Source organism: Melanaphis sacchari, unplaced genomic scaffold, assembly GCF_002803265.2.
Source record: "Melanaphis sacchari strain LSU unplaced genomic scaffold, SCAv2.0 Contig116_pilon_pilon, whole genome shotgun sequence".
Taxonomy (NCBI): domain Eukaryota; kingdom Metazoa; phylum Arthropoda; class Insecta; order Hemiptera; family Aphididae; genus Melanaphis; species Melanaphis sacchari.
The window spans coordinates 32,757-47,593 of record NW_020270453.1 but is presented as its reverse complement, the minus strand read 5'-3'; the positions used below and the strand labels follow the sequence as shown (position 1 = coordinate 47,593).

The window sequence follows — 14,837 nt, the reverse complement described above, 5'->3', positions numbered from 1 at the left end:
TACATAGTTATAAATATACCTACATTTTTCTAATAAAGTGACTGGTTATAATACTACATTTTGTTGATAAATATGACATAACAAGTTACTTTTTATATACATACTGAAATAATGTTTAATGATTAGTTTATTTTTAACATTTTAATTATAATGTAAAAAGTATAAATGTATTAAACCGTTTTTTGAACTATATCTAAAATAAAAACTAGAAAGAACTTTTGAAATATTACCAGAGGGGAAAGCATCAGTCAATTGTTTTACTCCTTGTTTCCAATACCTATAAGCTATATGACTCAATTCTTGTTCAGTTGCTTAAAATGCAAATTGTTAAACTTAACAAACCCTTTTAATTTAATTATATATTATATACATTTGATGTCTTTAATGAATTGTATTATTGTTTATTGTTATATTGTATGTTATTCATAGTAAATTTAATCCAAGTGTGAATCTCAAATTACGCTTTATGAGTCTTAAGTAGTGATGGCATAATCGAATGATTAGTAGTCAAGACATTTTCATAATCGAGAGAATCTTTCAAAATTAAAATCGGTTTTTTGTATTATAGAATAATCAACTATTATTACTTATTAAGTGAATCGAAAAATTACTCGAAATATGAATAAACTTTAGTAAATAATTATTAGTTAAATTTTGCTTTTTTTATTTGTTAGTATAATAAAAATTAAACTATAATTTAAGAATAATAATAACTAGGATATATTAATAATGCATTATTATTAGGTGCCTTAAATAAAAAACAAGTTTTTATTTAATAATTTTATCTAAATTTTAAATTAATTTGTTGGTCTAAGTCCTAAGATACTGTAAATTCTTATTTATGAAAAAACTATAATACTTTTTACACATTTGAAATGAAACATTATAAATATATTACAAATAATATGTATAGCTACCAAATCCAGCAAATGTTGACAAAGTATTTGAAGTTTTAAATAAAATTTATTAAATATCCTCCTAATTAAAAATATTAAATAATAGTAAACTAATAAAATAACTTTATAACAGTTCATAATAGTAAGTTTATGAATAATTAATATTTAATAAACAAAATTAGACAAGATATAAAAATGTAAAAATAAACAAAATATTTTAAAACAAATTCAAATTACTATTTAAAAATATAATACAATCTAAATTTTTTGGGGATAATCAATTTTTATATGTATACCATTTTTCAGATTTAAAATATATTAAATCAATTACCAGATAATAATTTAAAACATTTTAAAATTCGATTATTTTTATCATAATCGAAATATCTTGATTTTTTTCATAATTGAGATATCTTGATTATATATCTCAATTATGTCCATCACTAGTCTTAAGTATTAAATTTAATTTAAATTTGAACTTCAATTTTTTGTAAAACAAAATTGTGACTATATATTTTAATTGTAAAAACAACTCATGAGGAACCTTGTATTTAGTTTTCAAATGTTTTGACTTAAAAAAAAAAATTGTCTCATATACCTAAATCAAAAGTAAATTAATATGTTAAAAATTTCAAATATTTATAAATAGCATAAAAAGAACTAAACTATTTTGTAATGTTTAAAAACTGCTAACATAAATATTTTGTATATTTATGTGATATATACATAAACATTATTTTTTTAAATATTTAATGTATTAACATCTTGTGTGTAAATAATAATACCAATATAAGAAATTTAAAGTATAGTTACTTACATAATAGTTTACAATTAAATTAGTTTACTTATTCTATGACATAATATTAATAAAAAATTAATGTTTTTAATTTTTGATGATTGTAAGGGTTTTTTGATTGTTTGCATCAATAATTACATATATTTATGGTTTCTATTGCTATTTTCTGATGAATAATTAATTAATTATATTTAATTTAATAATAATAACCTGAAAGATTATTTTTATTTTGTAAATATTAGACAAATTTTTAAACTCTTTAGAAGAATACAAAACAATTGTATATACATTTTCTGCTTAGCATAATAATGATAGAATTCAAATTGCTTATATATGAATGAAAAATTTAAAAATTTTTTACATTTTAGTAAGTATGACAAAAACAGTAATAGAACAGCATAATAATCGTAAAAATAATAAACTATAAAAATATTGGGATAAAATTAAGAATTTTATATGTAAGATTATATATACAGAATTTGCAGCTTCTTTATATTCTTCAGTTAAGTGGTTATGATCACAAAGTTTTCTTTTATTTTTATGTTCATAATAATTTTTTTCATATAAATGTATTTGAAATTCTGTGAAATTATATGTAAAACATTTTTCATAATATTCTATAGCATTTGAATTATTTGAATTTTTTTCTTCTTAAATTGGTGGTAATTCCTCAAAATATCTTTCACAAATATGACATTTAATTGATTGATTATAATTTAATCTTTGCACTGCACATATAGGATTCATTGTAATTATATTATCATATATTTCTGAAATATTATTTTCTTTATTCTGTAATTAAAATTCTTTATTAATATTTTCCAAATATATTTTGACCATTATTCTTTCATGTTAAATAATATATTATACATACTACTTTACTTTATAAACTTGGATATATTGATACTAGTCACTAGAACAGACTGTCAAGGTTTCATTTGATATAATATATTTATTCTAAAGTTTATTCTAGTTACATGATATTATGTAAGTTATAATATAATCATATTAATTTACTTGTCAATATTTATATTTTTTTTTTTTTTTTTAAGGCGTTTACAGGCCATTCAGGCCCATTGCCGCAACAACCACTTGCCTCCGCCTGTCTCGGTCTCTTGCCAGCTCTTCCCCATCCTCTATTCCAAGTTCCCTCAAGTCCTTGACCACTCTATCCTTCCATCTTTGTCTAGGACGTCCTCTAGGCCTTTTTGTATTTGGCTTCCATTTCGTAACCTGTCCAATTGGCCCCTCTGATCTCCACACGTGTCCGGCCCAGCTCAGCCTACTACTTTTTAAAATTCCGTTAGTCAATATTTATATACATTTTTAAATTCTATTGATGCAACTATGAATAACTGTCACTAAAAACTGTATATTGCTTCAATAATGTTAAACTATTAATTTTGGTAATATACATTACTATCAGTTGTTTTATCCAAAATTTAAGTTTAATATTGTAAATGCAAACTTTTTTTTAATTTATATATTTTTAAATAAAATTAGAAAAATAATAAAATTCAATTTTATGTTAGAAATCATTAATTAATTCAAGTTATTTTTATTTTGACTTCTAGTTCAGTGTCAACGCAGTGGTGTATCCAGCCAAGATTTTATTTTTGGAGGAAGTAGATAATTTGTTGTAGGTACGTAATTTAGCTTAACTATTATCCTTAATAAGTTTTGTGTGTTTATTTTGTGGGCATTTATAATTTTAGATAAACTTTTTAAATTTTAATACTTGGTTAGATGTAATGTTTCAAAAATTATAAAACATTGAAAGTATTTTTAAATCATCCTGGAATTTTGAGGAAGCTATAACTCGCTCAGTTCCATCAACTATGCCATTGTCTCAACACAAACTATTTATTATAATGCATCGAAATAATACAATTTGCTTATTAATATTTATTAGCATGCTTAGTAATACTATATTTACAAAAAAAAATTAATTCTTTTTTAAGAATTGTAATTATTATTGTTTTTTAATTTTTTGATAATAGAACATTTGGAAATTCTTTTATTGAGCATATCTGAAACATAAAATTATAACTTTTAATAATTTACTTCGAGGATTTCTGTTGCATTCTAATTCACATATCGTAAATCGATATTTCTATGATTTTGTTTGCAGGGTTTAAATTATTGAGTATTTAAACGTTATTTTAATATTTAATAAAAAATTTCGGAACACATCAACTATTTTATTTAACTTATCATTTTCAAACATATATAGCATAAAAATACATTATATATTTAAACAAAGAATAACATTGTTATAGTTATTTTGTTGTAATTCAAAGATATTATTTGCTAGGATATAAAACGTTTATTAATATTATAAATGTTTCTATACGCAATGACATTTAAAAAATATGTAGATTAATTATTTAAGCTATTATCTTTATATACCATGGACATTGAACCTATTCATACTGTTTTACTGTAACTTAACTCTATGTAATATTGATTCAAAAATTAATAAAAATAATAATTTAATATGATATTAACTATTTAGTATAAATACGTACTATTATAATAGGTAATTAAATATTAATATAATTAATGCAATATTTTCGATTTAAAATAAATCATCTTATGATTCTTATCATTGAATTTAAATTTAACGCCTCCATTTCAGTGACCCACTCGACATTTATTGTATAGCAGAGCGATACCCACTTGTCCGCTTTATTTTCTTCTTCGAGTACAGTGCGTACAAGGAGCGAAGGTTCTATTAAATTCCTACGGAACGGGCCTGGATTCATAGAGCATCGTATGAAATAGTATTAAATAGAAATAAATTAATTGAACATTTGAACAACATTATTATTATATTTTGGCTATGTTATTTTCGGGTTGTAGTCTTGCAGTCCGTACGGGTGGGTGTTTCGTAGGCGGCTGCTGGGATAAAAATGGCTTCGAGTGATCATTGGTTTTTGGTGTTGAGAGAGACAACGGGCTGCAGTGATTGTTGGTCGTAGTCGGTTCGACTGGATATCGATTATTGTGGTATCGATTATCGCAGAAACGACTAACAACTACCCAGCCAAGTTGAAAAATGTTGATATATTGTATATGATATTCTACCAGTCCGATCGTTCTATCTTTCTTTAATCGCCCGGTTCCTCCCTTACTTTGTCACGCTGGTCGGAATTACGCTTGTACAGCGCCGAGCTCATCAAACTCTCACCATCGGCTTATGTGTACCACCATAATTGTAACATGTGTCACAAGGCCACAGCTCCCTCCACCCAGTGGTACCGTCTTCACTATTGTTCCGCCCGTTTCCTCTTTACCCATCGTGTAGCAACCATTCGCATATTTTCACTTGTCGTCGTCACCACCGCATCGCTCCGTACCCATCTTACCTACCACTGTGACCGAACAGTCACGTTTTTCGTTCATTTCCTTATGGTTTACACGACTTTTGTTGACCGTCGACCTGCCCAGTGCCGTTTTGTTTTTGAATAATAGCAATCGAGTCTTACTGCAGCCGCTGTCGTACTTACGCTTGCAATTTGGTAAGATCCTATTTGGAATAATGGTATAATATTATTAACTCACTAAAAACTTTATAACCGTACGGTTTCTCGTGTAACTTATACCGCTAACTTATATTTTGTACTAAATCAAAACAGAATATAATATTACATTTTAAAAAAGTGTTGATAATTTTTTTCTTTTAATAAATCGTTAAATTTTTAATAATTTCTTCTACGTCGATTTTATTTAAAATATTTTTTTGCACAGCCATAAAACAAGAATGACTCACCGGGAACAGTCTCGATATTCCTCTAAAATATTTCGCCACTGATCTTCACCTAGAATAGAGAGTCTTTCATATTTAATAATTTTGGAATATTGCATATAGGTACGACGACACACAAGTTGAACTTTTATTGTTGTATAATATTATGCATTATGTATTAGGTATCCAATATGAAGATAACTACAATGTTAAAAATTATAAATAAGTATTTTTTAACATATTAATTTTAGGTTGTTATATTTTATTGAGCAAACTTACTAAAAATTATTTTTATTTTTTTAGTAGATTCAAAAATTGATCTAAAATAACATAACCTAGTATTATGGCTGTGGTAGGTGCAGTAATAGAATTAAGTTAACCGAAAAATTGTAACATAGTCGCGATAACAGAATACCAATGTCTAATTTATATAATACTTATTACTTGATGCAGAGGTTCCCAAACTATAGGTCGCGATCATATTTTTAAATAATACTTTTTTTTTTAGATAAATCATGGTCATTAAAATTGAAAAAAAAAGGTCACTAGATGAGTTGACAAAATTTAAATAATTTCCAAAGTGGGTTGTGTCATAAAAAGTTTAGAAGCCTTTGATTTAATGTATAGTAGAGCGGTATTCATTTGCCTCTTTTTATTTTAAATTTTGTTAACATTTTAAAATGCTTAGTATTTAAAATTTAAATAAGTAGGTAACCCTCTCTGATGTACAGTAGGATCCTATCCACAAATTAACTTTATCATTGTGTAGGTCATTATAACAATGGATGTGTAAATTAGCTTATAATATAAAATATTTGTCGCTATAATCATTATTGTAATTATTATTGCTCAGGTCTGCAAAGTTATATTTGTGATAGACTTGCATACTATGTTAAAATATATTTTTGGGTGGTCAGATATATTTTGTTTATTAATATAATATATGTATTTCTGTTATACTTTAACATATAGTTGGGTTTTTAAATTTATGAGCATATTACAATTAAATTGTTGATTATTACATATTATGTATTATTGAACATTATTATTATATTTTAAGATAATTGATTGGTTATTTATTTTTTTGTTCAGATAAAATGTCTGAGTCTACGAGTAATATAATATGTGAAAATGGATCAACTATTGAAGAAAATTCAGAATTAAATGTTTCTAATGAGGTGCCACTCGTTGAACAAACAGGGAACACAGATCAAAATATGGAAATATCTGACGATGAATCTACTATAACTATTGGCGAAATTAGTTGTGACGACGATTTTGATGACATAACACATGCTCAACAGTCTGTACATGAAGAATTATATTATGTTGATCAAAATGAACAAAGTGGATCATCTAATAATGTCGATATTGTTAACAATGAGAATAGTGGTCATCATGTAGAAAATTGTACAGCGATAAAATTAATCGCCCGTGATATAAATTTGGCGTTCCCAACTATTATAATACAAGTTCCTAGACCCATTCTTGCTGACGTTCGTGGAGATAATCCCCATTTTCAGTTTGATCAACTACCTATACATGGACAGATTAATGGAAACATTATAACAACTAAAGTTTGTTACAGAGACACATGCATTAATTTAGTTTTGCCTGTCAAACTTCGTATGTAAACAATTAAAAATCTACTTGAATAAAGTTTTGTGTTAAGTTAATAGATAGTTTTTGTTTTAGATAAACCAAGAGCTGCAGCTGTTGAAGCAGCAGCAAAAATCGCTAAATCTGCTTTGAAAAGGAAATACTCTCATACCAAAAAAAATACTATTAAACTAAATTATTCTTGTGGTGTAAGTAAATGTTAAATATTTATTTTGTATTTTAAATTTTGTTATTAATGATTTTGTTATTTTCTGATAACCTGGTGATAACTGCAACATGTCCATTTATTAATAATAGTTCTTATGATTGTGCTTTATTCACTAAACCTATATGTTACTTGGACCATATGGTTATCACTAGAAAATTAATTTACAAAAAAACCCTCAAAATATGCATTTAAAATCTAATAAAAAATATTTTATATAAAATTATATTAAAATTGTAATATTTGTAGAATTAAAAGCCTGGCAGTTATCTCTATTGAAGTTATCTATGTTTAATGAACAAGGTTCATATTAAAATGAAACTTTGTTTTGTATATTTAAATTTAATTCTTTAAGTTTTAAATTGTCCTTGTGTTGTTTTATTACGTGATCAATTTGTTCTACCAAAAACTTTGTAGTGGTATTAACCAAAATTTCACTAATATTGCAGTACAAAATTGATCCATCTATTTTAAAAACATCAAAAACATCTTTATGCTCGCTTACATATGTTTGTATAGTATACGACATCTTATTGATATTTTTATTTTTGGAATTTTTAAGTTACAAAACAAAAACTAGTAGTTGAGCAGTTCAACCTATCCTGAAATATTTATTTTGAAATTGTTATTTAAAACTGAAAAACATTTTTTGTCCCTTTTTTCAAATCACCTCCAAAGTTAGTATTGAAATTTACTACTTCTAGGAAATATAATAGTTTTATTTAATAATTTATGTTTTTTCATATTTCCAATCATAATTAATAAAATATTTACCATTTCTTTTTTAAAATTTATTACTTTTAAAAATTTTGATTTGACTTCTCAAATTTGAATTAAAATAACGAATCAAAATGAGTATAATTTTTATGATTTTATGGTTGAACAAAATTTATCATGTTCATTAAAAAATTAACTGTTATTATTTTTTTTAAATCTGCATAATTTTAGAGATTAATAAATAAATACAATTGATTCAGCATTAGTTCTAGTATTAAATAAATTTTAAATTTTAAATGAATTTAAAAGAATATAATGTGTACAGTCAATCAAATAAAATGAATGATTGTGTAATACTGTATGATTATAATATAAACCGTATAGATAACTATTTTTGTGTTTTAAACAACATTATATTATACACAGTAAAAAGAAAAAATTGTTTGAACGGGCTGCCAAGGTTAATGTAAGACAATTGTATTATTTATTTTACTGTATACATTTCTAATTAATAAATTAAACTGAACTTGCAATTTTTCTAAATAACATATTTTAATTTGTTAGTTATACAAGTGTAAAATATAAGTTGATTTTATTATTTGTACTAACCATGTATTCTGTCTCTTTTCACATATACTTATTACATTAAACAAATAGATTGTATACATATCTTATTATAAAAATAAAATATACGTAAATAATTTCAGCATCGTGAAAAAATTGGTTATTTTTCATTGAAACGTATTGGTATAAATATTCCAAGCATTGTGAAAGAATCTCGTTTATTGGATGATCGCTTAATGAGGTCTGCTAATTATGTGAGTATTTAATATTACAAATTTTTTTGTATGTTTTTATATATGTAAACATAGGGATTAACATTTTTAAATTTTGATTACAGATTTTAAAATTACCAGCTGAACTTACTGTTCATCAAATTTTAAATGATTTTCAAAGAAAAGCACCTGTGTAAGTAAATAGTAATGTTATTTTAACCAGAGAATTTTCTTATGTTTTACGTTTATTTTGCATTTATATTGATACAATTGTAAGATAATATTTAAGTTAAAAACAACAATTAAACTTTTAAGTAGACATAGTAGTATTATAGTACAGCATTTCTATTATAATGTAGTATTTTTAATATTTTTTTATTGTTTATTAATAATAATGATCACAAATCAGTGTTTAATATAATGGTTGTTTAATTTTAAATAGTTAGGTTGGTATTCATTTTGAATGAAAAAAATGTTTTTTGTAATGCTTATTATTTTTATTATAAATTACATTTTTTTTTTTTTTTTTTTTTAGGAATCGAGAAGCTGTAGCTCTTATATTCACTACTTTTAACTATGCTCTACCTACACGATTATTATATTTCATTGAAAGAATGCAGTATAATGAGGTAATTATATTTTTACTCTAAACTAAATTTACATTAATTAAATGCATTAAATTCAGTAAATATTTTTAAATGATATTGATTTGTACTGAGTAAAAATAAAGTTTACTAGGGTCATATAGGTATAGGTTTTTAAAGTAATGTAATAATTTATTGTTTATTTTATTGTTATTTATAATCAGTACAAAGAAAGTTAATTTATTAAATTAGTTATTTTATATGTCTATATATTTATATAAATATATATATATATATATTTTTTTTTTTTAATTAGCTATTAGTTGAAAACTATATATATCTATATATTTTATTTATTAATAAAATTGAAAACATTTGTTATGATAAAAATAAGTTGTAAGTTCAAAGGTAATATAAACCACACACTAAAGCTAAATTATAGATTTATTGCTAGAATAAAAAATAAAAATGGGATATAAATCATGGATCAGTAATTAATTGGATATTAAATTGTTCATGTATGCTATGTTTACTATTTAGTTTTTAAGGAAGACTGCTATAATGTGTTCAACTATTATCAAGTATAGGTTGTGGAATAATAATTTGAAGATTTTTTTGATTACAATTGTATTTTACTTAAGTGTGTCTCAGAATTCCCATTTCACTCTTAATACTTCTGTGGCAAATCAAATTATTTAAATGCATTTATTAAATTTTTTAAATTTTCTAGATAGCCATTTTTTTCATCATATTTTATTTAACAGTTTTAAAAAAAAGTAGTACAGCGTGTGTTGTCTTTGTCTTACATACTTACCTACAACATGGCAAATTTTCGTTCAGCCAATTCAATTTTATGCTGTTAGCTTTAATATTAAAGTCAATTTATCTAATATTAAACTTAAAGGCAATTATATTATTTAGGACATCTTATAGACAATTTAGACTTTTAATGATATTTTAATTTTTAAGTGAATTACGAGCATTTTAAAGTTTAATATTTTATATAACTATAACTCACTTAAAAATAAAAATATCATTAAAAACCCATAAGATGCTATAGATAACATTATTACTTTTAAGTTTGATAATAGGTAAATTGACTTTTTTTATTAAAGCTAACAACATAAAATTGATTCTGCTAAACAAAAATTGGCTATGTTGTATGTATGTTCCAATTCTAAGATTATGTTCCCATTGTGCTCATTTTAGTATGTTCACAATTACTAGGAAAATTATGGAATCTTAATTCTGGATTTCGCATAGATCGTGAATTGCATACAAATACTGAGTAGAACTAAGTTTGACTTATTTTGACAGGCTGAAAATTTAGCACCATTATTTTTCATAATGTTATATTTAATAGTTACTACTATTACTTTTTTATTGTTGGTTAATATACATTTTGAAATATAGAAACTCATATGTTACATCGTAAATATTAATTATAATAATAAAACATATAAATAAACCATAGACGTATGAAATAAATAACACATTCATTCATATAATAAAATAAAATAATATTAATACAGAATGCAGATGCCCAGTTGCCTTGATTACTATTTATACCTCAATATTTGATCAATCAATATTTGAGATTCACCGTATTGAAAAATATTAAAACCAAATTTGTTTAATATTTTCATGCAAGTGAAGAAGAAACACATTTATAATTTTGTGATTTGGCAATACTTTCAACGAGTCAGGTTTTACTATTTGGATATAAATTATTTTTTACTAATGAAATTACTTAAAAAAAACTCTTGTTCTAAGTAATACTGATAAGAGTATGCAATTTTTATTCTGCTATTTTAGCTATTATTTTTATGAAATAAAAAATTTAATTTGTTTTATATTAGTCAAATACCACTGAATTATAATCTTCTTTTAACATTTTTCTAGAACACACTACCTTAATAAATTTTATCTTAAAAATTTAAAAAAGTAAATTGCATAATATCATTAATAAACTCTTGTCATTTAATTGGAATTTTCTTATTAACTATTGTAAATATATATATATATATAATTATTGATTGCAATGGGGGATATGGGACTTTTTATTGCACTTAATTGTAATTTAATTTGTTTTCTTCAATATTACATATTTTAAAATATGGAGTTATTGCATACTATACGGTATTGAAGTAATTATGATAGATTATCAAAATATAATCTATACAAAAAGCACACAAGTGCAAATTTTTTCAATGAAAAATTTTTTCTTAAAAATAAATAAATTGTCGATAATATATTATTTATTTTTATATCCTATTAAACTATAACATTACAATTATTAAAAATCATTTTATGATTCCCGACATAAATAATCTTTATGATTTAAAATTATTTATTTAAATAACTAAAATATCTGTAAATATCAAATAATATTCATTTAAGTTTTTATCTCACAGTAGGTTAATTATGAAACACCAATTGGTAGTATGTTATGTAAATTGAAATTTATATAATTATTTTATACCTTTAATTAATAATTACTTTTATTCTTGGGAGATTTAAACTTATTGTTTTTAAGAAATTTAATAAAGGCAAATGTCTAAATTTGACCGAGTATACATGTTGTGTAAATGTGTTTCTAGCATTAATAATATATATTATATGAATTATAATTATAATCATTATATTATTTTGTCCTATATTAAGTTCATGGTTTTGTAGTAAGCGATTATTATTATATAATATTGTAGTGTAAGAATTGCCAAGAATTGTGAAATATGAATATAAATTATTATTTTTTTTTATTCTAAAAATATCAATATTTTGGTTAGTTTACCAACTAATCTAGTTATTCAATAACATTTTTTAAAACATGATTGAATTCTTTGTGAAATTTACTTGAAATAAACTTGTATTTTTGTATTCATTTTTTAAATTTAAATATATTATAACGTTTTAAAGTTTAGTTTTGAAGAATTTAAATGTTCAATTTCAAAAAAAAAAAAAAAAATAAATATTGTTTTCAATTAAATTTAATGAGAAATTCATATGTTTTTTAAAAAGTTTTATCCAATTATTGTAATAGTTGGTATAATTGGTATAAGATTTTGTTTATTTTGAATCTGGTTTGATAGAAAATATATCCAGAATCAAATACCTTAAATCAAGGGTTCTCAACCTTTTGAGGTCCACTCCTCCTTTCAAATTTGTATGAGTTTACGCCTCACCTCCTTACTACTATAAGATTGATGTACGCACATTTATAATTTTAATATTTATGTCACAAGTCATAACATACATTAATGTTGGTTATTGTGTTTTTTTTCAACATTTTCATGCCCCTGCCCCTGAAATTTTATCATGCCTCTTAAGGGGGGAGCGCCCCCAGGTTGAAAACCCTTGCCTTAAATAATAATTCTACAACTCTTAGAATATATTGTAAATATTATAATCACTTAAATACATAAAATTTTATTAAACTTAAAAAATATACATTATTAAATATTCTATTAGTGGTGTGTAATGTATTTTAATTTTGTTTACAGCTTGTGACTACTTATCCCAATCGCTCAATATCTGAATTGTATGGTTTAACTCATCTCTTAAGGTTTATTGGTAAGTTATACAACATCTTTTGAATATAAAATATTTAATGGAATTAACACGATTAAATTATATGATTGAAGTATACATGATTTTTGAAAATAGAGCTAAATTGAAATTTAAACCTTGTAAGTGTTTTTTGCGCTAAACAGCCGTGTAGTTAGTCGTGTTGGGGGTACTTCCAAAAAAGGCACAGGTTGGAGGTAAATCTTTTTATTTATAGAAATCGCTGCTACGAACACGTCTAGAAAGATATGTAAGATATGTACAACATACTTTTGAATAACCAAATTCTTGACAATTGGGATATTGAATATTACACGACGTTTTTGGGGTTCTCAACCTTTTATTATGGTAGAAAGTAATGCAGTCGATTTAAATATGTCGTTGATTTTAGAGGATTTGAGATCAACAAAAAATCTGTTCTATGAAAGGATAAAATTGAATTTGTTTAGATGTATTTCTAATTAAAAATCGTAATCGTAATTGTAATCTCGGCTACTTTAGTTACCCGATAAAACGTCTAAAAATTTGAATTCTCCATGACATTTACTTCAAATTAACTTTCTTAAATTTCTAGATTTTAAAATTTTTAAATCTAATGTTTTGTTTGAGAGTTTAATTTTAATGAAGTAGAAAAGTCGTTTTCAAGTTAAATTTATACCTAACATAGTTTAATACTAATCTATCAATAAAATATATTTTGTGTAAATTATATCATTGATTAATTAATATTTATCTATTTCAGCAAGTCTCCCAAGGTTGTACAAAACGATGAAACGTCATCACACCAATTTTCACATTTTTTGTACTAGATTCATGAATATGTTAATTAAGTAAGTGTTTAATGCGTATTTATGTCATAATATGGCATAATTTTTTAAAATAATTATATTTATGTTACATTTATACAGAATGCAGAAAAATATCCTCTCTAATTTTAAAGACAAATAAAAAAAAGAATAATTTTATTTATCAATTTTTTTACATACATTTGTTGTGAAATTGTAGAAATCTTAATTTATGAAATTTTAAATAAAATTTCGATTAATTGGTGTCCTTTATTGTCGATGCATTGTTCAAAGCAAAATGAAAAGTTTTTTATAACTTTTTTAAGCATTTTTGAGGTAGGTATACGACAAATTTCTGTAATTATTGTTTCCTCCAAAGCCTCCAAATTTTTTAAATTTATAAAACTGAGATTTAACATAACCCACAGAAAAAAATTCGCATGATTTTAATTTGGGGGATTGCACGGGTCACGGAATATCGTGCCGTGTGAGCATTATCCTGTTGAAACCAAATATTCTGTTTATCGATTTTATCATGTTCTTCAGGATCTGGCGAAAAATGTTTTGTAGTATGCTGAGATACCGCTTAGAACTGATGATAACTGTTCGATTTTCTTCATAGAAAAAGTAAGGTCCAAAAATCTTTATTTTCGTGATACTGCGCACCAAAATGTGACACGGTCAGTTTGCAAAGTTTTCTAGTGTAGTTCAAGTGGGTTTCTACCACTTCAATATCAAAAATTTTGTTTATTAACACAGCTAGAAAAGTACACATTCATTTTTACAAAAATAAATACCTCCAGCAAATGCGCATTGCTGGTTTGCTCACAACATGTTTATAAGTCTAAAACCGATATTAATTATAATCAATATAAAATTCCTACATAAATAGACTCAATTCCTAGTATCCTACTATTATAACTGTATATTTCTATGCTGAAACTAGGGAGGATGTTTGGACGCGCTGTCGAATTAGGCTTTTTTTTACATTTTTCAAAAAAATGATTCTTATTAAAAAAATTTTTAACCCAAATTTTTTTTTTTTACAGCTATTTGGTAGCAGAAAACTTGTGTGTTGGTATTGAAAATGACTATAAATATGTAATACCTGAATACCATCGATATTTTTTTGGATTTTCATAG

The 14,837-nt window shown here is 24.2% G+C and overlaps 1 pseudogene; it reads left to right on the top strand.

The window, feature by feature from the left end:
- Positions 1–6,537: 6,537 nt before the first annotated feature.
- LOC112603962 lies at positions 6,538–14,837 on the top strand (annotated as a pseudogene).